The 26,701-nt window shown below is 38.0% G+C and overlaps 1 long non-coding RNA gene across 1 annotated transcript; it reads left to right on the forward strand.

Moving 5' to 3' along the window:
* Window positions 1–24,314, forward strand: LOC126092501 (uncharacterized). The gene is made up of 3 exons (XR_007521346.1): window positions 1–1,220; window positions 2,214–2,386; window positions 24,142–24,314. It is a non-coding gene; the product is annotated as an uncharacterized LOC126092501 (long non-coding RNA).
* Window positions 24,315–26,701: the final 2,387 nt, after the last annotated feature.

Below are 26,701 nucleotides of genomic sequence, written 5' to 3' on the forward strand. Positions count from 1 at the left end.
CAGCAAATTAGGTGACACTTTCAGTCCTTTCATGTAAAATTCAAGCAAATTTTAAGCTGTGAGAAAACGCACTGCATGTATAAAATGAGTAGTCAAGGGATGCAGGCATTACATTCAGCCTTAAATGATAAAGTGTCTATTTTTACATAGCTGCAGTCCCGATAATTACTATATGGGACTGGAGGGCTAAGCAATTGGAACAACCACATACAAATGCCAAAGTAATAAATATGCAAAAATGTGAAATGTAAATGTAATATGTTAAGCAAAGTAACTGTATATGGCTATTTGGCTGCAATTTTATTAAATAAACAAATGCTAAAGTAATATAACAAGACATACATATAAAAATAATAACAGTACATTTCTTCATCCTCTGTATGCAGGGGTTAACACATATTTGATTAGGTACAGGCACAGGAAATTTAAAATTTGTACTTGAAGTTAACTGTCACCAAATACTGCCCAACATCATGCACAATGTATCTGAAACGTTGTTAAGGAAGAAAACAAGAATTTTTAATAACAATTCAAATCATAACTATAGTACATATCTTTGTAACACATTGCTGGAAATGACAGTTCACCTGTGCATTAACAGTATTGATTTACTACTAACTCATTTTTAAGTTTGTTTCAAACCATATAAGTCATTTTTCAAATGATGGGCTGAGGACAAATATTGCAGCAGAGATGACACCAAAAACTATTCTTCAGAATACGTCTTTCTTTCCATAGAGGCTTATCAGTTGTCATGCACCCTCCTGACAGAAGTGCCTGTTGGGTTAGGACACAAACCTACATGCTAGGATAGAAACTCCAATTGAATTTGGAAATTTGTGATAGATACTGACAGACTGAAGCAGCAATGTGGATAATGACGTGTGCTTGAGAAGGCTGTGAAGTAAGAGGTTCATCCATAAAATGGTTGTGGGGCTCCTTCATAACAAATGGAAATGGAGTAACAAATCTTTTGAGATAGATGGCTAGAAATGCTTTTTGACATCAGTATGCATCACACATTTCATAACTAATTTCTTTATGAATTTTATTTTCTTTATGTGCAGTCTTCATCTGGCACATAAGCTGCCTGGCCATTATTTCCCTAAATTGGCATGGATTGTTATGTGCTGCATGCTACAGTCAAGACTCTGGCACTATAAAACATGCACTCATATCCTGATAAGCCTGGTAAACTGAACATCAAAACGTAGACAGAGGTCAGTCACTTTTTTCTTTCAGTTTAATAAAACCTTCATCCTACCATATAGGATTTGTGAACTTACCAGGCTAGATAATGCAGACAAACATAAAAGAGATGTATATATAATATAACATTAAAGTTGGAAAAATAAGAGCAGCTGTGGGGTATATTTAGGGAATTCTCTCTTCCAAATGATAACCCTCTGTATTTTGTCAAACAAATAATTCAAATCTATATCTAAAAAGAAAGATGATGAGACTTACCAAACAAAAGTGCTGGCAGGTCGATAGACATACAAACAAACACAAACATACACACAAAATTCTAGCTTTCGCAACAAACGGTTGCTTCGTCAGGAAAGAGGTAAGGAGAGGGAAAGACGAAAGGATGTGGGTTTTAATGGAGAGGATAAGGAGTCATTCCAATCCCAGGAGTGGAAAGACTTACCTTAGGGGGAAAAAAGGACAGGTATACACTCGCACACACACATATACACAGACACAAGCAGACACAGCAAATGTCTGCTTGTGTCTGTGTATATGTGTGTGTGCGATCCCATAAATCTCTCCAAAAGTGATCAATTCTCGTCTCAGTCCTCCAGTAGTTTGCACAGAGATACAAAAATATCTCCTTACTAAGTTGCATGAATTCTTTCTCAACTTTATCACAGTCCTTAGGACTTATCCAATTCTGTGAAGAGAATTCTGCGAGGCATTCAAGATTCTCACCTTGTTAGTTCTTGGACTGGTTTTTTTTTTTTTTTTTTTTTTATAATTGGATCATAAAAGCTTATATGTCTACAAATGCTGTACTTCAAAGGTGACTTTAGAAGGTCAGAGCACATTTCAATCAGAAAGTCCCTGCACTCAGTTCTGAAACTTAAAATATTTTTGGAGGCACTTTTACTTTTCTGAGCTCAGACGGTACAGCATGACCTAAGTCATGTATATTGCACTATTGAGACCAGCTTTGTTATCAAGTTTTATATCACACACCGATTTTTTGGCAGATAATAATTCAATCTTAATAACTAAGGACATCATATCAGCAAGTGGAGATGTCAAAGCATTGTACAGGAAAGGTGCCATGCGGGCTACACATTGGAATAACCTCAAAAAGGGCGTGACCTGCCCTGAGACAAAGCTAAAAAGATATTTTAGCCACCAGCAGAGGATCTTCAAGGTACTTTATTATCGTTTTCCAGTTGTAAGTATCTATTTTAATCTTGTGCTCCTTTACTTTTTCTGTGTAAGTTTTTAGAAAGGGGATGATTTTTAAGCCACAGTCAGCCACACCCTCATGTTCTAGCCAGTGCATGAAGCAATTTTTTTGAGAAAGGTGGACTCTCAGGTTTATTAAATTTTTTATAATCTGCTCTTCTTGGAGATACATTCTACAACACATTATAAATCAATCTCAGAAAAGATTCAATGTCTGAGTTAGTCTTTAAGGCTGCATTCTCAAAACTCTGATGAATTGTATGAAGATCCCAATATCCCATATCAATAAAAGTTGATGCACTGTCTTCATGAATACTCTTCAGATCAAGACACAAATCCTTCAAAAATGCCTAGTAGACATTAAACCCATCCATTCATACCTGAAGAATGTTGGTACGATTCAGATCAGAAGTTTCTAGCTTAAAATTATCCAACCTATTGGCAGCAGTGGTATGGCCTAAAAATGCAAATGAAAAATATTGCATTTCAACATATTTGTAAACTTTGTGCTAATATCTGAGAGCAATATGCATTTACTGCAGCTCAGCCACCTTGTTAAGGCTCTCATCAAATAAGATTACAAAAGGAATGTCCCCTTCAAGATCCTTGAGAATATTTCTCCTAAATTGTATGGCTAACACATGAACAGTACTGCATGATGTCTTGGTCCGTCGAAGCTGCATCTTACTAGCTAGCTACATTATCGTTAGGAAATGTGACCAAAAATAAAGCAGTCTACTTTCCTTGTAGTGGAACAGGACACATGATTTTTGACAGCCAGCAAAGTCCATTATATTTGTGCCCTTGTAACACCATCTTGAATCAGGTACTTTGAAATATGACTGTTAGTCATTGCAGCATTAGTGGCTGTGGTTGAGGAGATGTCAGGCTGCAAAAGTTGGGAAGTTCACAAACAGATAGTCAACTGTGAGCTTCCCTATTCACCAGTCACTGTGATCTTCTCAAGTGTCAAGGTAACATCTTCACCTTGCCCCGTTATCTTGCCAGACAACAGGGAGTGGGATCCAGAAGTACCACCACCCTAAAAACAATCAAATATCCAAATAAGATGATGACATGATCCTTGTGATACTACATATCTACCAACCTTTAAAATCCAAGAATCTAGAGACACGGTTTAAACAAATCAGGAGGTAGGAATGATCGAAAGTCATGGCTCATTTTCAGTATATTCACAAGACAACATGTGAGTATTTTCCTGTGATGTCAAAAAGCTATATAATTGCTATAAAATACAAATAAAAACACTGAAACTAACCAAAGCATCAATTCCATATCCGTTATCTGTAGCGTAGTTCAACTGTGGTACTATAGTGCATTTAAAATTGGTTGCATCTTACGACATTTGGGTCACCGGAGAAGATATGCCAGCGTTGTTCAGGTACACTGATGGCAAGTCAGATTTCCCTAGCATGCAGCCAGTGATTTGCTTGGGAAAGCACTCCCGTTGCCATGCCATGGATGGACAGTACAACGTGCTGTCCTGCGTTGGATGGATATATGCTTTCAACAGATCTTGTTGCAAAATGGTATTTCTTGCCACTGGTGTGCTCTAGAGCCATCAGGTATTGTGAATGAGTGTTTTTCATTAGCATTGCACTAATAACAACAGTGCAGCATGTCTGAACATGAGATTCGCATTAAAAGTTGCTCTCCAAGAACACATTCACCGGCTATGAACATAGTGTTCTGCTGCAATATATTCCTCCAAATTCGACAATGGTACAAGACAATGCAGATACCACTCTGTTGTGTTGGCTAAAGCTCCAACAATCCACTGGAGGAAAGCAGATATTTTGTTTTGCATGGAAAGAAATGTTCTATTGGATAAAGTCAAACATTCCACACTAATTATGTGCAACTCACTTAAGTGACTACATGATATGATCACACAATGGCAAAAGTTGCAAGGGAAACCTCAGCTTGATTCACTTCTAAAGATTCTTTCATGCTTTTGAAAAGTATTTCTGTTTAGGGTGCTGCAACTGTCTTGTGTTCTTATATGTCACTATGGCTAACTAAGTGCTACAACAAAATTTGCAAGATGTTCTTGTGTCATGACCAAAAATTCTTCCTTACCAGTTTGCAAATTTACTATCACGTTGCCATTTGAAATGTAACAGTCTAATTGAAACCCATTTAAACACATAAATTTTAACCATAAACGGTAATTTCTGACACAAACATGTATGGAAATATTTACTTGTGGAAAAGTTATGAAGAAAATAGTTATGGAATCTTAATTATACTAATGTGGAAAAGCTCTGTAAATGATGGCAAAAGGAGTCAGTGCTTTGAGTGTATTTGGACAGAAAGCATGTAGCTTGTTGACCATGATTTATTTCATTATTGTAAATATGTTACAACTTAATTCAGATTTGTCAAGATGCTTTTATTTACTTTGAGACTGTAGTAAATGTTCAGTGGAAACATTATACGGGATTAATTATTTAAAAATAGCTTTACAGTAGCTGTTATCCAGGCTTTCTGCTGTGACAGATTGCCAGCTATGATGAGTATATTAACGCATAGTAATGTTTTACATTCTGCATGACATTTCTGGGCATACTGTGACTTTACTGTAGCCATGTTTAGTGCAAAACAATATCCAGTTAAAAACTGTAGGTATGCACAATGGATCCAGCTGCAGATTTATTAATACTAGAATGCATAACAATACTGGAACAAAGACAAAAGATCGGATATTATAAATATTTAGGTAGTATAAATTCTGGAGCTAGTAAACGTTGCTAAATTAAATAGTGCTGTTTCTGTATGTTGAATGGATCAAGTGATTTTTAAAAGTAATTTTATCATAAAACAACCCTAGTATGTTTAAAATCTACCATAGTTCTGACTAGCCACTAGACAGGTACTCGAAACCACCAGATTTAGTACATAAATCCAAACAGCACACAAAACTGACCAATACGAGTATATATTTTACAAAATGCACAGGAAAGAGGAAATACTTCAATCTATAACATGTCATACGTGTTTCCTGATTTCTATAAACTCTGAGAAGTACATCAATTAAAAAGACTAATGAGCAAAGGAATTTGCACAATTGGCCAAAAACTGAAATTATGAGTTTTGAAAAGAACCGTCTTAGGTTCAATGATGTTAGCTACAAATTGGGAGCCTCATACCTACATCAGGAGAATCTGCAGATGCGTATTATCAAGTGAAGAACAGTGGTTGTCAATAGACGGGTATGTCCTGTTTCAGAACACACGTCCAATAAAGAAGGGAGTAATGAAATCAACCCCTTCATCTAAAGAGGAAGCAAGAAGAACAGAAACATCAGGAAAGCAGGATGGTGAGAAAGTAAAATTATTTAATTGAATAGATAAAAAATAACCTCACCAAACGGTGGCGGAACACATATGCATAAAAGATTGTTGTAAGTGGCAAGCTTTCAGAGCCAGTAGCTTCTTTTTCAGGCAGAAAGGTTGAAGGGGAAGGAAGGAGGATGATGGAAAAGGACTGGAGAGGTATAGGAAAAGCGGTAGATTTTGGGAAAGTTACCCAGAGCCGTGGGTCAGGGGAGACTTACCGTATGGGATGAGAAGGAAAGACTGATTGTTGGGGACTGCATCAGACGGGATTTGAAAACCTGAGAGCTTAAATGTGGAAGCCAGGGTAATATGCATGAGTTAATATCAGTGAAAAGCTAAGTGCATTGTAAGTAGCAGAGGAGGGAGGGGGGTGGTGAAAAGTTAATGGAAAGACAATGAAAGATGTAGAAAACTAAAAAGGATTGAAGCAAAGAGGGCCGGCCAGGGTGGTCGAGCGGCTCTAGGTGCTAAAGTCTGGAACCGCGTGACCGCTACGGTCGCAGGTTCGAATCCTGCTTCGGGCATGGATATGTGTGATGTCCTTAGGTTAGTTAGGTTTAAGTAGTTCTAAGTTCTAGGAGACTAATGACCTCAGAAGTTAAGTCCCATAGTGCTCAGAGCCATTTGAACCATTTTTGAAGCAAAGAGTAGTCATAGGAAGGAATGCTGGGATGGAAGAAATTTACATAAATTAAGTCCAGGCAGGTGGCGAGAACCAAGAACATTTTGTAGTGCTAGGTCCCACCCATGGAGTACTAAGAAACTGGGGGAAGAATCCAGATAGCGTTTGTGGTAAAACTAGGGCTGTGGTCACAAATGTCTTGCAGAGCATGCTCTGCAACAGGATACTGCAAGTTGCCAGTATACACCCTCTACCTATGTCCATTTATCCTAGTTGATAATTTGGTGATAGTCATGCCGATGTAGAAAGCTGAACAGTGTTCACATATATCTGGTATACGATGTGTCATTTCCCAGTTGTATCTTCCTTTGATTGTATATGTTTTACCAGTTACAGGGCTACTATAGATGATGTAGGAGGGTGCATAGGACAAGTCTTTCAGCAGCGATGGTCACAGGGGTAGGAGCCATAGAGTAGGGAAATGGGTGCAGGAGCAGCATAGGGTCTGACAAGAATACTGTGGAGACTGGGAGGGTGACAGAAAGCTACTCTAGGTGTGGTGGGCAAACTTTCAGACAGAATGGATCTCATTTCAGGGCACGATTTTAGGAAGTCATGGCCCTGTGGGAGTAGCTGATTAACACAATCCAGACCAGTATAATACTGAGATGTTTTGTGGAGGGATCAGCAGTACCAGGACTGGATGTGATGGCCCAGAAGGTCTGCATTTTAACTAGGTTGGCGGGGTCATTATGTGCAGTGAAGGCTGAAGTGAGAATGGTGGTGTATTGCTGTAAAGAGTCTGCATCCGAACAAATATGTGTGCCTCTGATGCCGAGGCTGTATGGGAAGGAATGTTTGACATGGAAAGTATGGCAACTGTCAAAATGAAAGTACTGTTTTTTGTTGGTGGGTTTAATGTGAATGGAAGTGTGAACCTGGCCTCTGGTGAGAACAACAACAACATGAAGGAAAGTGCTTGCCTGGCTGAAACAGAATTTTCATGTAATAGGCTTAATACGCACTGACTTCTTTGAATACCAACCCATTGCTGAGGCAACCTATCTTTTTGATTATTACTTTATGTTTGTTGTTGAAGACTACTAAAGTAAAGATCACATTGTAAGGAAAAATATTTCCAAAGTAAATACTGGGCTCTGCCACTGTCTGCGTGATAGTTGTTGCTAATACCAACATGCCATTTTAATTTATTTAATGCTGACAGTGACACAGCCTTCTACAGCTTTCCCCAATGGACTACTTAAGTGACTGTTACTCCTATTTAATTTTCTATGGGATGAGTTTGTTAATCTGTTAATGGGAATCCTAGAGTTATACAGTATTTTATTTGTCTCTTTGTCCCTGACCTTTTCAACCTCACTACAAATCTTTGCAAGAGCACATAAAACTTAAGTAACAGGTATTCTACAAAAAGAGATTTTTTTCCACTGATAGATGATCATACTGCATTCTGTATTACTCACTCTTTTCCTTAATCCTGTGCAAGAGGTGTGGCCTGAAGTAAATTTAATTTGGTTGCTTCACTCTCATAGCAAAGATGACAACTGTATAAATCCCTAAACTGTCAACAATCCCCCACGTTGGAAATGCTTTATCCATCAATCACAGCATAAGTTATCAGATGGCCATATGTTAACAAAGCTTGCCACTACAATATATAGTTTTGCGTGTCTATCTGTTAGGCATGAAGAAAGGCTAATCCTTCGACCTTGCTTGGAAGTGCTCGTGCCACATGAAATTCCGTGGATAGATATTTAAAGTTATATTTGAAGTATGTTTATGTTTAGGTTCTGTTTGAAACCCGATACAATACCTACAATTGACCATAACTAATCTATTGGTTTCATGGAGAAGTAATATTTTGCTTAGACCATGTTTTAATTTTGTCACTGCCTGCAAAACCTGTAGTACTGTCCAATAATACACAAGTATAATTTCATAATCCTCTTGTAACTTATGGATTTTGAAGGGAGATCTGCAGTGCTAGAGTAAGATGAGTCACGTATTTATCCTTCTCAAGTTTAATATTCCAGACTTCTATCAGAACATTTCCAATAGGCATTCAACATAAATTCAAACAATCTATTACAGATACCAGATGGATGAACACTGAATATCCAGAAAGGAGACATTCGTATGCTTCACCATGACATCACAGATAGCAACAGCTATTACTCCTTCAAGACTATTGCACATTTATACTTTTATGCGCAACTGAACTGGAGAATTTGGTAAACAATTTATCTATGTTACCATGAACAAGTGTGGTTTCTGGTAATCTTGCACAATGTACTTCTTGAGCATCTAGGATAAAATGATGACAGCCCTCTCCTCTGGGCTTAGCCCCAACTAGTAGGCTATGAGTTGTTGTATACTTTTTCATCATGCTGCATATGTCTGCCTCCTTCGCATAGCGGTAGCGTTACCACCTACCACACAGGTGGCCCAGGTTTGATTCCTGGCAGGGGACTGGGTGTTGTGTGTCTTTCAGCATCATTTTCATCATCATTGACTCAAATTGCTGATGTGGCGTCACCTAAAAAAGACTTGCAATACAGCAGCTGAACTCCGCTGAATATGGCCTCCCGGCCAACAACGCCATTGATCATTTCATTTCATTCTAAGTATATCACTAAGAATGAAAAGCTAGGTTTTATGTATGAGACATGTCTGGGAAGTAAGTACCATTTCGTTCTACTGCCACTGCACCACTAGTGTTGCAGTTCAGTATTTATTTATGACTGTTCAAAAGTTTATCTCTGATCCCAGTGACTGTGAAGTGCATTCTGTAATATGGATTTGTAATGCACAGAAAATCAAAACAATGTTGTCAGCACAAAAAGTCATGTGCACTGTGTTCATGACCAGACAGGGCATTCTGCTTGTCAGAGACAAATCCATCAATGTGGTTCAATACTGTGAACCATTGAGAAAACTTCAGCATGGAATTCAAAACAAAAGGCACTGAATGCTCAGTCAATGCAGTGTGTTGCTTCCTGATAATGTGTGTCCTCATTCTGCTGGTGTAACTCAAAATCTTTAATGATGTGGCTGGAAGCAGTTCTGTCACAGACCCAATCCTGCACCTTCTGACCACCACTTGTTCCTGAACTTGAAGCATGATTTTGGAGGAAGGTACTTCAACAGTGATGACGACACAAAAAATGGTGTTCAGCAGTGACTATCTTCACTGGCAGCATCTTTCTGGGAAGAAGTGGAGAAAAGTTGGTTTCCTACTATGACAAATGTCTAGATAATGGTTGCAACTACACAGAAAAATAGTTGAAGAACTGCTCTTTTATGCAAAAATAAATTTTGATTTAAAAAAAGTTTTACGAGTTTTTTTTACCAAAATGGTACTTACTTTCTGGACATGCCTCTTAAGTTAGCAAATATAACATAGAATGCTTGATGATGGTAGCCACAGTGAATCATTTCCTATTTCTTTAATTAAAATGGGCCCTAGTGGGGGACTTATATTTAAAATATTTCAAGATCATATTCCTCCTGATTGTTGTTTTGCCACATCCTCTGTGAATAGTTCAGTGACTGTAATTTCACATTCATTCAGGAAAAATACTTGTTGTGCACACTACAGTGGCATATGCTATGTTTCTATTCTGATATTGGGAAATACATTCTCATGTGTCATGTCACATTATCCCCTTTGCAGTCATCACAATCTTATGGCAACCATTCATATATGTAACAGCAATCGAGACAGGTTGTTCCACGAGATCTGGCATTAGTTACCTGTATTATGACAAGTCAGTATTCAAGACCTCCTCAGGGGACACTGCCTTAACATAGCACTGTCCATGCAGGGAAGGAGGTTTGTGTGCTCCGGATCCGGAGGGATGGGCCAAAGGGGAGGAGCCTATCACAAACCTGTCCTCACCATTTCCTTTTCCTGTCATTCACTGATATATGTAAAAAAGGGCAGGAAAACCTCTATAGGTGTGGAGAAGCCAATATTTCTATGGGAGAAAATCCCGAATGAACAGTCTTGGTCCTCCAGGTTGGGGTTGGTGATGAGCTACCAACCCATCCTGGAAAAAATTATCACCGATACGAGCATCACAGAAGAGTCTCAGATAGGACTGATCTCTGTAAAATGTCCTAAGCAAGAACAAGGACTATGGAAGGAATACAACTAAGGGCCTGGAATATCAGAAGCCTATATGAAAGAAATTGGTCAGACTGATAGAGATACAAAACATAAGGTTAAGGCAGGCAATAAAATAACAGAAAGCTTCTAAGTTGCAACAGGATTACACCAAGGAGATGGGCTATCACCTGTCCTCTTCAACCTGGCACTTAGAAGGTAATGTGGGATTTCAACAAGGAAAACTTCCAGAGCATTCAGATTGGCAATGAACATATTACATATCTGGACTATGAAGATTACAGTGCACTATTAGCATTCACACAAGATGATCTGAAGAGAAGTAACCACACCTTGGAGTTATTGGCAGCTAGGATTGGTGTAAAGATTAGCTCTGAAAATACTGAGTATATGACAATAGGAAAAAAGATCCAAAACTCTTAAGATTTAATTGTGAACAACGCCAGGTATAAACATGTGAAAGAGTTCAAATATCTAGGATCAATTTTTACAGAAGTAACTTCAACTGAAGCAGAGATAAAAGCATGACTGCAGGTGGGAAACAGATGCTATTACTCTCTAGACCCTATATTGAAATGTAGAAGTGTCTCTCAACAACTAAAGCTACGGTTGTATAAGACATTAATAATGCCAGTAGTACTTTATGGTTCTCAAACCTGGAGCACTCAAAAACAAGATCTTAACCAACTGCTTACATTTGAAAGGAAGGTCCTCAGGAAAATATTTAGACCTGTCCGAGATCAGACTGGAGAATGGAGAAGATGCCATAACACTGAATTAGAAGAGCTGTACAAGGGGCCTAAAATCTTGAGAGTGATGAGAAGCAAAAGACTGCAATGGGCTGGACATGTAGTTAGAATGGAGGCCACAAGGTGGCCCAAAATCACAATGGACTGGATCACGCCAGGCAGCAGAACAGTGGGAAGGCCTAGAAAGAGGTGGATCAATGGAATGAGAGAAGATTTGTTGCAGCTGGGAGTCACAGGAAACTGGAGACAGATAGCACAAGACAGAGATGGATGGAGAGCTCTAACTGTAGTGGCATGCAGTCCACTGGGCCTGATCATGTGAATGAATGATGAATGATTAATATTCAAGTGGAATAATCCTATCACTACCCTGGAGCTGTGGACAGAAATACGAAAGGTTCTTCATCACACTACAGCACTGATGGAAATTGCGTTGGCCTTTTTTAACATGGTAACCTGCTAACTAATTTGTGTAAAGATGTTCATTCTTACCCACAGTAAGGAACAGATGGTTTCTTATGCTACTGAAAAGGCATGATATACAGTCAACTCATATTGCAGTGAGACACCAGTGGTTGCCTGTACTTGCATGTTGGTGCAGCTAATTTTTGTAACTCAAACTGGTTTCCTAAAAAATGTCGTGCAATAGAGGGTTAACGCAGCACCTTACAATGGTAAACATGGGGGATTACTATGGAAGTATTTTGGAAAATATTTAAACAAAAACAAGTTTGGACAAATCCAGTTTTTCATGTGGACAAACTAAAAATACTGAGCCATTTGCCAGCACATCTCAAGGAAAAATTAATCATAATACCTGAGAATGATGTGGAATACTTTTTATTCATTGTGGATTTGAGTGACCTGGTTTATGAAGAAGGGCAGTTGCAATCCCATTCAATAACATATTCAAAGTGAACATCCATGAAATAGTGTTCTGCAAAATAGTAACAGTGGAAGCAACCAACATGTTGGCACCCATACCACCTGCATAATGATAATCACACAGGAGGTAACTATGGTAACTGGGGAAAACAAGGGCACAAACAAGGTTTTAAAGGAAACCACAACGATAATTGCAACAGACCTGCACATACCGAACAGAGAGGTTTCGGGCAACAGATTCAAAATGTAACCCCCGTATGCAGTAATAACCAATACAATAATTGGCAGGTGATAAGTGGTTGACTGCCAGGCAGTCCTCCTCCTGGTAACTACAACCAGTGGAACAGCAATTATGTATCAGGTGGAGATCATGGTCAAAGAGAATTTAATTCACAGGCATGGCAAGACACAAATTGGCAAAGTTAAGAGTTAAGACAACACTGTGCATATAGTGGAGGTTACCAAAGATGAAGAGATTACAGCCTCCCCTCCCCCCCCCCCCCCTCCTGACTAATCTGGAAAACTAAAAAAGTTCGCGATGGGCATCCATTCACCCATCAAGGGGGGCAGTGTACAATTAATTCATAATTATTTTCTGACATATGATAAAGAAGTGGATATCAAGTAGGTCTTGTGTCAGGAAAATTTGGACAATTTGGAAGAAAGCAGAAGGGAGTCTGTAGAGGTACTAATGAATGCCAGGATATCCGATTTAGATATCTACATTGCACTGGTTACAGGTACATTGACAAATGCAATCTCAAAAAGTTTATTTAACAGGTTACAAAAGTGAACACACATACTAGCCTTCCCTGTGCAGAACTGTTGGATCTTGACTGCAGTAGAGAACAAACCCAAAGGGGTGGAGCTTCAAGCATTAATACCCATTATTAGCAAAGAATTTTCTTTAAAATGCATTTTTCTGGTGGTAAAAGCTTGTAGTTAATTGTCTTATTAGTATGGATACTTTCTGACACTACAAGGTACACAGTCACATAGGGTGCAAAAGTGTTCCTCTATAATTAACGAACAAAGACTACCAGTGGATTTCATCAGCACTAGTAAGTTAGAAAACCAAATAATTGAAAGTGTTCCTGGACTTTCTGTACACCCTATATTTTGCATCACGCAGGCATCTCACAAGTTGTTTAACTACTAATGTGTCTTCACATGGTTTTGGGGCATGCTTGTTCCAAATCACTGAAACAGATGGAAACAAAAACCCAAGATAATTAGTTTTTAAAGCATAACTGTTACTGAATACGAGCTATAATATTCAGTAATGGAGCTCGAAGATCTCTCTCTAGTGTGGGTTTTTAAGAAATTTGAATTTTATTTGTGGGAAATACACACCAAAGTCTACTGCAACAACCAAGTACTTTCTTTTCTCTTGACATGCCAACTGATGCGAAGAAAAATGGTCAGATGGTGTTTTTATCTGCAGGAATTCAGTTTAGAGAGAGTGTATGTCAAAGGTAAACAAAACACAACTGCTGACGCTTTGTCAAGGCTACCCAAGGGGTAAACAAATTTTTAGAACTCACCGAACAGAATTCTGAAAACCATGTGAAGGATATGATGGTAATAACTTTAAAAAATTTTATGCTATTTATAAACAATTACTGTTTCACCGACATACTCCAAAGCATGAATGGTGGTGCGTATGTTTACCTGGAAAGGTTGTAGATTAGTTTATTCATTACATTGACGATATGTGGGGTTGTTACAGTGTTTCTAAACACACTGATAAGATAAAGAAGAGCTGCTACTTCCCCAACATGCAGCGCCAAATTCGCCAAGTAATTCAAAAATGTATTACTTGTCAGAAGACCAAACACTCCAATGAATCAAACTTAATTGAACTACATCCAGTAGTTCCATAAAACTTTTAGAATCAGTACCATTGGATGCTGGCGGTCTTCATCCAAATTCAAAAGGGAGTTTTAAGTATGTATTTCTCTTATGAAGTTTTTCCCAAGTATGTTAAGTTGTGTGCAGTGCATTCAATGATCACCAGCTCTATTATTAGAAGAATTGCAGACAACTATCTATCAAGAGTACAGAGGCCACAGATACTATTAACTGATGTCCATCATACTTCAGAGATAACAGATGGAAGGAATTCATGACCACACACAAAATAAAACACATACTGGTATCACAATTCCATCCTGAAGCAAGCCCCACTGGAAGGGTGTTTATGAATTTGATAGATTTATACACTGCTACACACCACAAAAACATAAAAAATGGGTAAAGTTCATCTTGCCATTTCAGCAAATCATTAATAACTTGCCACATACTTCAACAGGCTTTAATGTAAATAGTCTTCACTGATTTGCAACTGTCTGATGTCTTCGGGTGGTTGAAATGTTGTGGAATTTGCACATCATCTGGCAGCAAACCCATTAAGACTATTTACAACGTATTCACCAGGAAATCTTGAAGAGTCATAACTGAATTGATGCTTGAGAAGTGAGAACGGGATGAGTGCAAAAAACCACTGCCTCAAGTACCTAAGGGAGGTATGTCATTGAGGAGGAGAGGGGGGGGGGGGAATCCGGCGTGTTTGATTAATCTAGGAGAGAAGGCCAGGCTGAGAAAAAGTCTTACTACAAAAGATTAGGGTGCATTGTATAATTCCATAGAGGACAAGATGCATTGCTGCAAATGCACCCAACATGGAAAACTTAACCACAAATAGCAACTATTATGCACTGGCCCATTTGTAATTACGTAAGTCCCTCATCCAATCCTCATATAGACTAGTTTACCCTATAAATGGAAAGGACAAGGACCTTTATCCACACAAGGATCTGAAGGAATTTGTACACTGAATGGGTATGGCAACAGGTTAAACCAACTCATGAAGTTGTTATGCTTAGGTATAGTAAACATATTTCACCATAAATTATGAAAGATGTTCACTTAGTTTTAGGATAAGTTTCTCTCTTGTTATTTGCACACATCAAAAAAAGTTTTGCATCAGCCCCGTTCCCAGCGCTCCTGAAAATATATGTTGACTGTGGGTATCGTATCACAGACACAGTGCCTTTGACTGTTCAGAGATGTCTTTAAACCAGCCCAAAGATCCAAACAACCATGCATGAGCAGCACCTATTAGATGGAGGGAGACCGACAGCCAATCAGTTCCAGTCATGGTACATGGCTCATGTCGTCTGTAGTTCATCCATGCCTAGACGGTCAATACAGTGGTTCAATCATGTTTGCATTGTTACTTTGTACCAGGTAGGGTTCTCAACAAGTGAAGTGTCCAGGCATCTGAGAGTGAACCAAGTGATGTTGTTCGGACATGGAGGAGATACAGAGAGACAGGGACTGTTGATGACATGCATTGCTCAAGCCGCCCAAGGGCTACTACTGTAGTGGATGACCACTACCTATGGATTATGGCTCAGAGGAACCCTGACAGCAATGCCACCATGTTGAAAAATGCTTTTTGTGCAGCCACAGGATGTCGTGTCACACTCAGACTGTGCACAATAGGCTGCATGATGCGGAACTTCACCCCTGATTTCATTCTTTGCAACCATGACACCACGCAGCATGGTACAAATGGGCACAACAACATGCTGAATGGACCACTCAGGATTGGCATCATATTCTCTTCACCGATGAGTGTTGCATATGCCTTCAAACACAAAATCATTGGAGAAATGTCTGGAGGCAACCCGGTCAGGCTGAATGCCTTAGACACAATTTCCAGCGAGTGCAGCAAGGTGGAGTTTCCCTGCTGTTTTCGGGTGGCATTGTGTGGGGCCAACGTATGCCGCTGGTGGTCATGAAAGGCATACAAATGGTTGTACAATACATGAATGCCATCCTCCGACTGATAGTGCAACCACATCGGCAGCATATTGGCGAGGCATTCGTCTTCATGGATGACAGTTCACAGCCCCATCATGCACATCTTGTGAATGACTACCTTCAGGAAAATGACATTGCTCAACCAAAGTGGCCAGCATGTTTTCCTGACATGAACACTTTCAAACATAGGTTCATAGATTGAAAAGTGTTGTTTATGGGTGACTTTATCTACCAACTACTCAGAGATCTGCACCAAATCGCCATTGAGGAATGGGAAAATCTGGACCAACAGTGACTTGAAGTAGTGGATAGTATGCCATGATGAATACAGGCATGCATCAATGCAAGAGGACGTGCTACTGGGTATTAGAGGTACCAGTGTGTACATCACTCTGGACCACCACCTCTGGACCACCACCTCTGAAGGTCTCGCTGTATGGTGGTACAACATGCAATGTGTGGTTTTCATGAGCAATAAGAAGGGCAGAAATGGTGTTCATGTTGATCTCTATTCCAATTTTCTGTACAGGTTCCAGAACTCTCAGAACCGAGGTGATGCAAAACTTTTTTTGATATGTGTATATGTATGTAAACAGAAATGAGATAAGTCATTAGTTATTTACAATTTTGTTTGCTGACAAAAGGATGTTGTGAAAAATCAGTAACAAGCTGAATTTGATTGCCATGATGCTAAGTCACAACTAAAACACATACACCTTCCAACCACAAATTGATAAATGTTGTGGGGAGAAATAAATGATGTAGCATTATGACGAGATGCAATGAACAAGCACTGTAGAAATATGCATCACACGACAGTGACCTCAGCACACCGTGTGAAGACAAAATGAAATTAACATGCTGCTCAACACGCCAGATGCTCAGCTAACATTGGTATTTGTATACCAAGTAGAATACACCCAAAAGCTTATGAATATAAACTGATTACTAAAATAAACACCAAGGTCTACACTATAAGAATAAAATTAATACAAGAGAAGAGAACTAAGATAAGAAAATATTTACATCTAAAGACTGAAAATGAATAACATTGGGAAGAACTCTACACACGAGGTTACTATTTACAATAGGTACACAAAAATCTATGTTATGGCCCTACACAAAATAAATGAAGCACTATAGTATAGGAAATCTGTATATACCATGAAAGTATGCATAATTCTTGGGATATGCTCACATTCTGAATAAGCTGTATGAGGGGATAAGGACATTGTGCCTCACTTAAAAAGATACCTACTAGTTTCATGTGCACTCATTGTACGACTATGGAAGAGATGGAAAAGGTAAGACAAAACAACAGACAGGCTGTTAATATTTGCTATCTCACAAAAAAGAGTTTAATTCTGATGGTCAGCAAAATAATGAACTAAAACCACCTGCATACTGAATGAAAATATATATGTTATAAGTGTGATACGTTGGTTGGCCTTGGAGCAACTACATATGTAATTTATAAGTTGATATTAAGTGTTTTTACATGGAACAATGCAACGATGTGTCCCAGTAATGAAAAAAAGGGAATTTAGTTAGCTGATACCAAAAGAATGAGGCCACACCATTGTATGAGTTATTATTTACATATAAATATGTGTTTGAATGGTGTGCGTGAATATTAAGAAGTTATAGTGTAGAAAATGTTGTGAAATGAAGTTGAGGTCATGTCGAAGATAAAAAAGGAGCTCGGACTGTACATTGAAGAACGCAAGTAACAAGTATGAACACCAAGTATAAGCGTTGAAGACACGATTACCCTTGATCATGGCTTACCTGTATATCCTTCCACTAGTATTTCTTTTGACACAACTTCTGTGGTAAAATATTTACACATATACATGGGGGATGTATCCTGTGGTGAAAAGTATAAATTAAGTACAATGAAGTATAATTATTGTGCTACTTTTAAGCAAATGATATTAATAAACTTGTGTGACACAACAATGTTAAAATTTTATCTATAGTACTCCAAGCACTGAGTAAACAGTTTTTGTAAAACACAAAGAAGCATTCACAGAGAATTTGCTCAAATATTGTGTGATGTGTAAATAATGGATTTCAGCAGGAGATGCTTCTTTCCATTCCTTACCATAACTCCCTGTAGAATCGTAGACCGTCTCCTGGTTTGCTTGTGTTGGAAACACAAGAATGAAGTTCTCTATTCCTTTTTTAGCAATCTTGAATTACAAATGCTTAAGTTGAATGAGATGATGGTATTGGCAGTAGTTCATGCATATCATCTGCTTGCATATGTGTATATTGTTTTTCAGTCTTGACATGTAACATGTTTGCAAATTATCCATGTATACAAAGAATATGTCATGAGTTTAAAAGTAAAAGGGAGTACTAGCTCATCATAACAGTTGTAGATATAAATGATTCATTAATGATGAGAATTAATATGAAATAACTTGTCACTGAAATGTTGCCTTACGAATTTTGAAGGCGAAAACAACTTCTTATATGTTATTCATTTCTATTTAAATATTGTTATGCAAACATGGAAAATGATGCAACATAATTATGTATAAACTTGTATATAAGAGAAATATATTAGACCTCACATGTCAGCTAATATAAAAATGACATTTGTGTGTAGTTAGATGGAGCAAATTTATGTCATGTTTTAATCTCTTTATGTAAGTCACATAAAATTTTATGCTTGTGTACAAAGACATGTAAGGAAAACTGTATATGAAAATGATGTTTGACATATTTGAAATGAAAAGGAACTTTCAGTAGAACTGTTGGCACATCATAGGTTTAGCGTGTGTTAAATGAAGAATACACAGTCATGTGGAGCAGCAATCAAACTTGCACATATCTACATAAAAAGGCGAAAATGTTCTAGAAGTAAGTGCCCTTTGTTAGTGGCACTGGACACCTAAGTTTACTATGGAGGAGGAATTAAAGTAAGTAATTTATGGACTTACCTGGAATATAGTGAGCTCTCAGTGTGAGAGGTGATGGCATTTTGGACATGGAAATATGTGATGGATGATGTGATCTGTATAACAGTGGCAGAACTTTATAGCTTTTCCATCGCAGGATCAAACTTTTCAACTAAATACACATCAACATGCACTTATCCTATGGACGTACCTTCTGGTCCCAATATACATTGACATGCAGTTCATCATCATCTGCAAAGTTTTAGACTTGAGGCTCAACTGTTCTCTGTAGTTGCACTGATGGTACCACAAGGCCCACCCACAACGAACATTGCTTATCATGTGAAGATACTGCAGCACAAACTATGGAGGGTGGTTATGCCTCAACAATGGTGCAAAACACTAAATCAAACATGCCTTGTTGAGTCATGGTCTTTCATAAACCAAACTTTTAAATTTTTGTAAATTTTGTGTATATTAATTGTAATATAAATAAAGCTGACAAGTGGGGGAGATAAATGAGATAGATACTTGGCCACAAATAAAGGGATTTGATCCCCAGAAAGGCCAAAAAGTAGTTTAAGTGGTACTTTCAAATGAAATTTGGCTATTTATGTGATGTATATTTGTAAAATGCACCACTAGTGTATACTGTCATGCAGTAATCATGGACAATGCCAATACACAGTAGGGAGCAGATCTTACTTTGGCTTACCCATAAAGTATACTCATTCAATAAGTATCTGAACACTGTTCAGGGCAAAGATGGAATACAAAAAAGCCTACACCAAACAGAGAGATGCATGAAAGGAAAAATTAACATATGTCTATATTCTCATGTTTCTTTAAGCCAATATCAAATCTTTCACTCTTCAACTATCTGACTCTTCCTGTCTGTGATTCTGGGTGCATGTGTTACGTGTGTGTCGGACAGCTATGTTTATTTGTGTAAAAGTATTTTACTATATATCTTCTGCAAAGAGGCAGTTTCTTTCATTTCTAAATTATTCATCCTCAAAATGGTACCTGGATGCATAGCAGCCTGCATTCTTAAAGTACGAGGATGGTTTGAAAAGTTCTCAGAACATAATAGAAAAAAAAGTACTTACATCACTAAAACTTTCTTTATTTTTCAATATAGTCTCCTTGTAGATTAATGCACTTGGTCCAAGTATGTTCCAGTACCTAGATTTCATCTCGAAAATGAGTTTTCTCCAGGCCTGCAAAATGGTTGTCAACTCCAGCTATCAATTCTTCGTTTGAAGTGAATCTTCGTCAACCAAGACAAATTTTCAGTTTTGGGAGGTGATGGAAGTCTGATGGAGCCATATCAAGTGAATAAGGCAGGTGAGGCTACAATTCATAGCTTAGTTCGTGTAACTTTGCCATGGCAATGAAACATGTGTGCGGGTGCGCATTGTCTTGATGGAAGAAGACTTTCTTCCTTGCTAAACCTGGCCTTTTTCTGTGTACCTTTTGTTGCAATTTGTCCAGGAGATCAGCATAGTATTCTACAGTAATTGTTTGCCCAGTGGGGAGATAACTTACAAACAGAATCCCCTTCGCATCCCAGAACACTGATGCCATGACCTTTCCTGCCGAAGGAAAGGTCTTTGCTTTCTTTGGTGGTGGAGAATCAGCATGCTTCCACTGATTTGACTGTTGTTTTGTCTCTGGGGTACAGTAGTGCACCAAAATTTCATCTGTCATCACAAACTGGCACAAAAAACTTGATCGTTTCTTCTAAAACGAGCCAAACATTGTACTGATACGTCCATTATCATTCGTTTTTGATCCAGCGTCAAGAGTCATGGCACCCATCTTGCAGACAATTTTTTCCATTTCTAATTCTTCAGTTAAAATGCGATATATCCTTTTGGATGACACTTGGCAAGTGTGAGCAATTTTATGTACTTTCAATCAACGATCCTCCATGACCATTTTGTGCACTTTTGCAATGATAATCTGGAGTAGCGACACATTTTGGCTGACCACTGTGTGGATCATCTAAGCTCCCCCAACCAAATTTAAATTCATTTGTCCACTTAGCAACAGTTTAATATGAACGAGCAGAGTCCCTCAGTGTATTCTGGAAATCAGCATGAAGGTCCTTTGCTTTCATACCTTTCTTTATGAAGTACTTAATAACTGCTTGAATCTCAATTTTTGCCCCCATCTTCGCTAAACACTATGTGGGAACAACAGAGCCACATCACCGCTACAGCTCTCTTCCAAGAGCACGGACATGGCATGTGTTTACAGGCAACAGTCCAATGAATATCATGTGAAAAACTTGTTGCGGTAGCACTGACCTCTCGTGGTGACATCATTACGACTGTACTATACTGTATTCTGTATCACAGCAATGGACACATTTCTTTTCTTCAACACAGGAGAGGTGAATATTAATCAAGTAGACTGCTCAGTGGTACTCATAGCAAGAGACTGTGGAAGTGAGAACTTAGGCAATTGAGTTGTATGTGTGTCTGGATATTACGGGTGCTCAATGGTGAGGTCATTAGCGCTCTTACATTCATTAAATAATGAAGGTGGAGATAAACTTTACAACTGTTGCCTACTTATGCACTCTAAATGACCATACAGTCACTCTATCTCACATGATCTAAAACAACTTAGGAAGAGGGACTGTAGCTATACATTAAATTAAAATACAGAGAAAACAAAACATGGAAGAACTAAAACAGAAACACAGGGAAATGTGAGTGGCTGACCACATACAAAAAACTTGAGTGAGACAGTTACCCTGTAGACACATTAAAACCATCTCCCTAAAATCTTGGCAAAAATGTTGGACAATTCACAAAACTTTAAAACTTGAACCACATTTGTTTGGAAGTTACTTAAAACAGAGGGTAGATTCATCAGCAAATTTGCTGTGGTCCACTGGTCGGAAAATAAAACACAGTCCAATAAAATGTGGCACACAGTGATTTGCACGCCACAAGCACCTCACATTGGAGGTTCCTCTCGGCAGAATAAGAAGCCATGCATCATCGGGCTGTGACCTATGTGAAGGCGAGTAAGATGGACCTCATACCATCAATGTGGCTGGAAGGAGGTATTTGATTTGTGGGCTTTACTACACAGGGCTTATTGTTGGTCACTTCCAGCCACTCATTTTCCCATCGCTGCATGACATTTGCGTGACTTTGTACCTCAGCAGTGAGGTGCTAGCACAGAGAGGGATGACGCACTGAAATAACTGAGGATTACAACTTGCCTCCTCGACTGCTAGATCAACCCTTTCATTCCCTGCAAAACCCATGTGTCATGGTGCCCAGCAGAATGACACCTGCTACCCCAATCATTGCAGTTGGTGGAGGGCACCCTGTATTACTTTATCTGCAGGGTACAAATGTTGGAAAGAGTGAAGGACACTCAGGAACTTGGAACAGGCAAGAAATTTAGCACTGGATAAATGTCTCGTCTGTTCCAGTGCCGGCAAGACTGCATATAATTCTGCTTCAAAGACAGTAAATTCTTGAGGCAGTGGGACCTTAAGGTTATTATCTGGGAAAATGTCAGAGCAACCCACAGATTTCCCCCCTCCCCCCACTACACCCATTCATAAAGACAGCTACATAGATGTGGTGCTCATATAAAATGTCAGAAAATATTGCACTGAAAACAGAAGCAGGAGTGCAATCTCTCCTGTACTGCATTAAATCTAAAATGACACAGGGTCTCTGCAGTTACCAGTGCAGCAGATGGTTAAAACCTTGGATCTGGGGGCAATCTGCTCCACACTGAGTGACTGCAGCAGACACTGCACACAGATCCCAAATGGCATTGTGGCTTGTGGATGGTTAGAGAAAAGACATTCCAGAGGTGGACGAGCAATAGAATGTTATACAGTGAAGTTGGAGCTGTGAGGAACTTACATGCTTGCTGCACCATGAGGACCTCTGGCCAGCGGTGGTTCCCCAGCCTCAGCACAGAGACTCAGTATGGGGCTTGTTCTATATGCACCCGGGGCCAGCCAAATCCCTTCATGGTGGACAGCATCAATGATCTTCAAATAAGAAGTCGCACTGATCCATACTTCATGCACCCATAGTCCAGCTGGGGATGCAAAAAAACCCTATACAACTGGAGCAGACACGCCCTGTCTGCTCCCCAAGACCTGTGGCAATGGTACTTTATGACGTTCAGTATCTCTAGGGTTCCAGCTTGCAGGTTTCTAAGGAGTGGCAATCACAACAATTTTGAGTAAAAAATGAGGCCCTACAACCTCACTGTGTCTCCAAAATATAGTATGGTGTCTGAACCGTGAATTTACTTTCAAAATTTTTTCTTAAAGAATTTATTTTATTTACTAGTGATTCATCAAGAACATTAACACATTTAATCACACTAGGTGAGCATGGAAATAGTTGTCCGGAAGTAACTGATGAAAAATGAAATTACTTTTAGGGTCATTCCATATCAAATCACCCAGTAAAAAATAAATTTTACACCCACCTTCTTAGATTTTCATGAAATTTGGCTCAAATGGTTCTAATACCATCCTGACAACACCTGCAATTTTTTTTGCTGTATCTCTTATAGTTTTTTTTATAAATGTTTAAAGTTTTTATGTTTTGCATTTTCCGAACCTTCGGAAATGGTAAATTTAATTTGTATTCAAAACTTATAATTGCTTATCTTAAAAACTCTTTTAGATAACATCATGAATTTTTGCAGAAAGTTTATTTATTATACATATTTGAAGATAAAAATGATACTATTAAAATATATTAATATTTTCTATGAAAAAAATATAAATGTAATTTTTTTTTTGATGTTTTGTTTTATAAGAATTGCACTATCTAGAGTCTCAGACCTGATAGAATGCTCAAATTTGTTTTAATTTACTCTTAAACATATAGGCTACTTGATGAAACAAAAATAATGATGGCTTTTTAACATGTTTATTAATTATAGTAGATTACATTAGAATTATGTACAAAGATAGTGTACTTACGACACTTATGTATAACCGAACTGATTGCTTGGAACACTGAATTTTTTGAGTAATTTTGTCTTTTTAATAAACATTAATGCTGATTCAAACTGTTTTTCCACTTCATCCAAGAGCTTTCAGTTCTTTTGATACAGTCTTTTTTAAACTAATACATTCTTCCAGTGCCGCTTGATTGAGGTGTGTCTACTACACAGACTATGTGCTCCAAAGGCACTATGCAATAATCTTCTCTTTCAGGCGAATAAAATGATGCAGCTGGTCCTGAAGGATGTAGAAATAGAATTTCTGCATCTTCTTCATCATTGAATATTGTTTTTACCAGTCCAAAGTACCAGTTACCATCATAATTTGCAGCCACATAGCTATTTATGGATGGTTCCACACGAACCCAATCAGAAGAACAATGGAAAGAAAAGACTAAGGAGGGTTTTTTCACTATCTGTAGTCCTACTTTCAAGGTTATTTGTTGGAAATCGTTTGAAGTTATGAAAACTTCCAGGAATGGTTCGGGTTGCTGAAAAATGTTTTTCTAGTTTTAACCGTAGCAAATCAGCTTCTTTTTTGTCAATAAATTGAAAATGAATGTTTTCAATATTTTTTTCACAAAACTTGTACACATCAATTGCTGTCATTATTTGTTCTTCGTCTGAAAGCTGTAGACTGGTTCCTCCTAGGCCATCACAAATTGACTTCCCATGACTTCTTGTAAAAAAAGAGTGTTGAGCCTTCAAATTAAAGTCTCTCAAGTGTTCAGTCAAATTTTTAAAACTGTTTCTATTTTTGTACTGCCCAGCACAACCATCTGTAAAGTAGTGAACTGAGTCAATGTCAGTATGATGTAATGACAGCCACTTTGTAATTTCTTTTTGTAAAAAGTTAACAAAACAAGTGTCATGTTCTTCGTCATCACTAATAAAACAGTGGTTGGAAACAAAAACATTGTTTTCCTCATTTCTTAGAAAAACTCCAACTGGGTGTAGAGTACAACCACCTCTATTCCAGTGGTAACTTTGGATCTCATTTTGTATAACAAAGGAATAATTTTCACTGAAATCCATCACAATAATTGCTGTTTTGGGTGGTGGGTCTTCTTTTGAACTTTTAAAGGCTGCTGATTGGGATTTTGCTATAAACGAGTGCGGGGTGAGCTTTTCCAATGATCTAACCAATAAAGAAATGTAGTCTTCAACACTGATTGACTGTTTGATCATTTCTGCCCTGTCTGTGTTAACCCACTGACTGATTACAATTTCTTCTTCTAAATCATAATCTTCACTTAGTTTTTCAGTTAAGTACTCAGTGCAGTATTTGCAGGGCAGCTGTCGCAATGGTGTAGCATGCAGTTTTGGTTTTCCGAGTTGCACACAAGCATCTTAATTAGGTCTTTATAAGATTCTTCAATTTTCACAGCATCCAGTAATAGTTTAACATTCTGGTGGATACTGCATACACATACAGTGTGTGTGTGCGCCTGCAGCACCAGCAAGGATACACCATTTAGGTCTCAAGAAACAAAATTTTGAAAATCCTACTTCTACCTCGGGATTCTCCCATTTGAAAGAATAATAGAGTTCTCTCAAGTTACACAAAATGAGTCTTTTTTGCAAGTACACATTTTTTTGAGCATATACTTTGTCTTTTGTTCCAGGTAGCACTCTGGAACTTTCATCCTTTTCATAAAAATCTGTTATAAGTCTTACTATATTTTCAGAAAGAGTTTTACCTTTTTTTGGACCAGGAATTTCCAAAATACCCTTTTCAGATTTTAGCTTTCTAGCTTGTCGCACCATGTACTCACTTACATTAAATTCTTTCATCACTTTATTTCGACTCCAAGAATCTGGAGCCAAGGTCAGAATCTGGATTTTTCTAGACCTCCCAACAAATGAAATCTTCTCTTTCATAAGAGAAATCATTACATCAAAATCCTTTGCTTTCTCAAACACACTTGTATCTTCTTCGTCATCATCAGAACTTGGTGCATCAATTTTAATGCTTTTGAAACCGCCTTTTTTTGCAGTCTTTTCAATACTGCTAACCTTCCTTTTAAAATAAGACCCTTTACTTTTTTCTGACAAGCCATGAAGCTTTATCAGTGTTAAACCTAAATTATCAAGAGCAATGTTTGTTTGTATGAGGGATTCATTTCTGGATTCCAATGATTCTAATTCAATCATGGCTTCATCATCTGTTTCACTTTCATTGACTTCAACTCTTAATTTTTCCTCACAAAAGTTACAGCATGTTGAGCAAAGCTTTTGTCCAGGTTTTATGCTAATATTTTTTGTCAGTAATTGTTTAGAAAGATCCAAGCCTACACTTCTCAATGATTTTTTGATGGGGTTTTCGTGTTTTTTTAGTGGGTCTACACATGTTGTTTGATACTTTTCAAAAACATTTAAAAAGTAGTAGCTGTGGTGTGAACATATACTCTTAAATTCACACAGATTAATTCCAGATCATAAGTGGATCAAATCTTTTTCTTCCTCACTCAATTCAGATACCAGTTGTAACTTTTTTGAAGGTGTGTAGGTTGTTTGGAAACAGTCAGATTTTTTAAATAACCCTACACTACAGGTTTGAATATCTGACATACTGATTTCACTTTTGGTCTGATTACTGTTCTGGTTACTTTTATAGGATATTGTAAAAGAATCTCTGTAAACTAAGTAACAGTACTTACTGAAAGTTCGAATAAACTTAATAAAATACTATCCAAGCACTATTTAACACTGCAATAATTTTTTTTTACTTCAAAACATAGGAGTAACAAAACAAGACCCAAGCGTACATTGTT

This window comes from Schistocerca cancellata, chromosome 7, assembly GCF_023864275.1.
Source record: "Schistocerca cancellata isolate TAMUIC-IGC-003103 chromosome 7, iqSchCanc2.1, whole genome shotgun sequence".
NCBI lineage: Eukaryota > Metazoa > Arthropoda > Insecta > Orthoptera > Acrididae > Schistocerca > Schistocerca cancellata.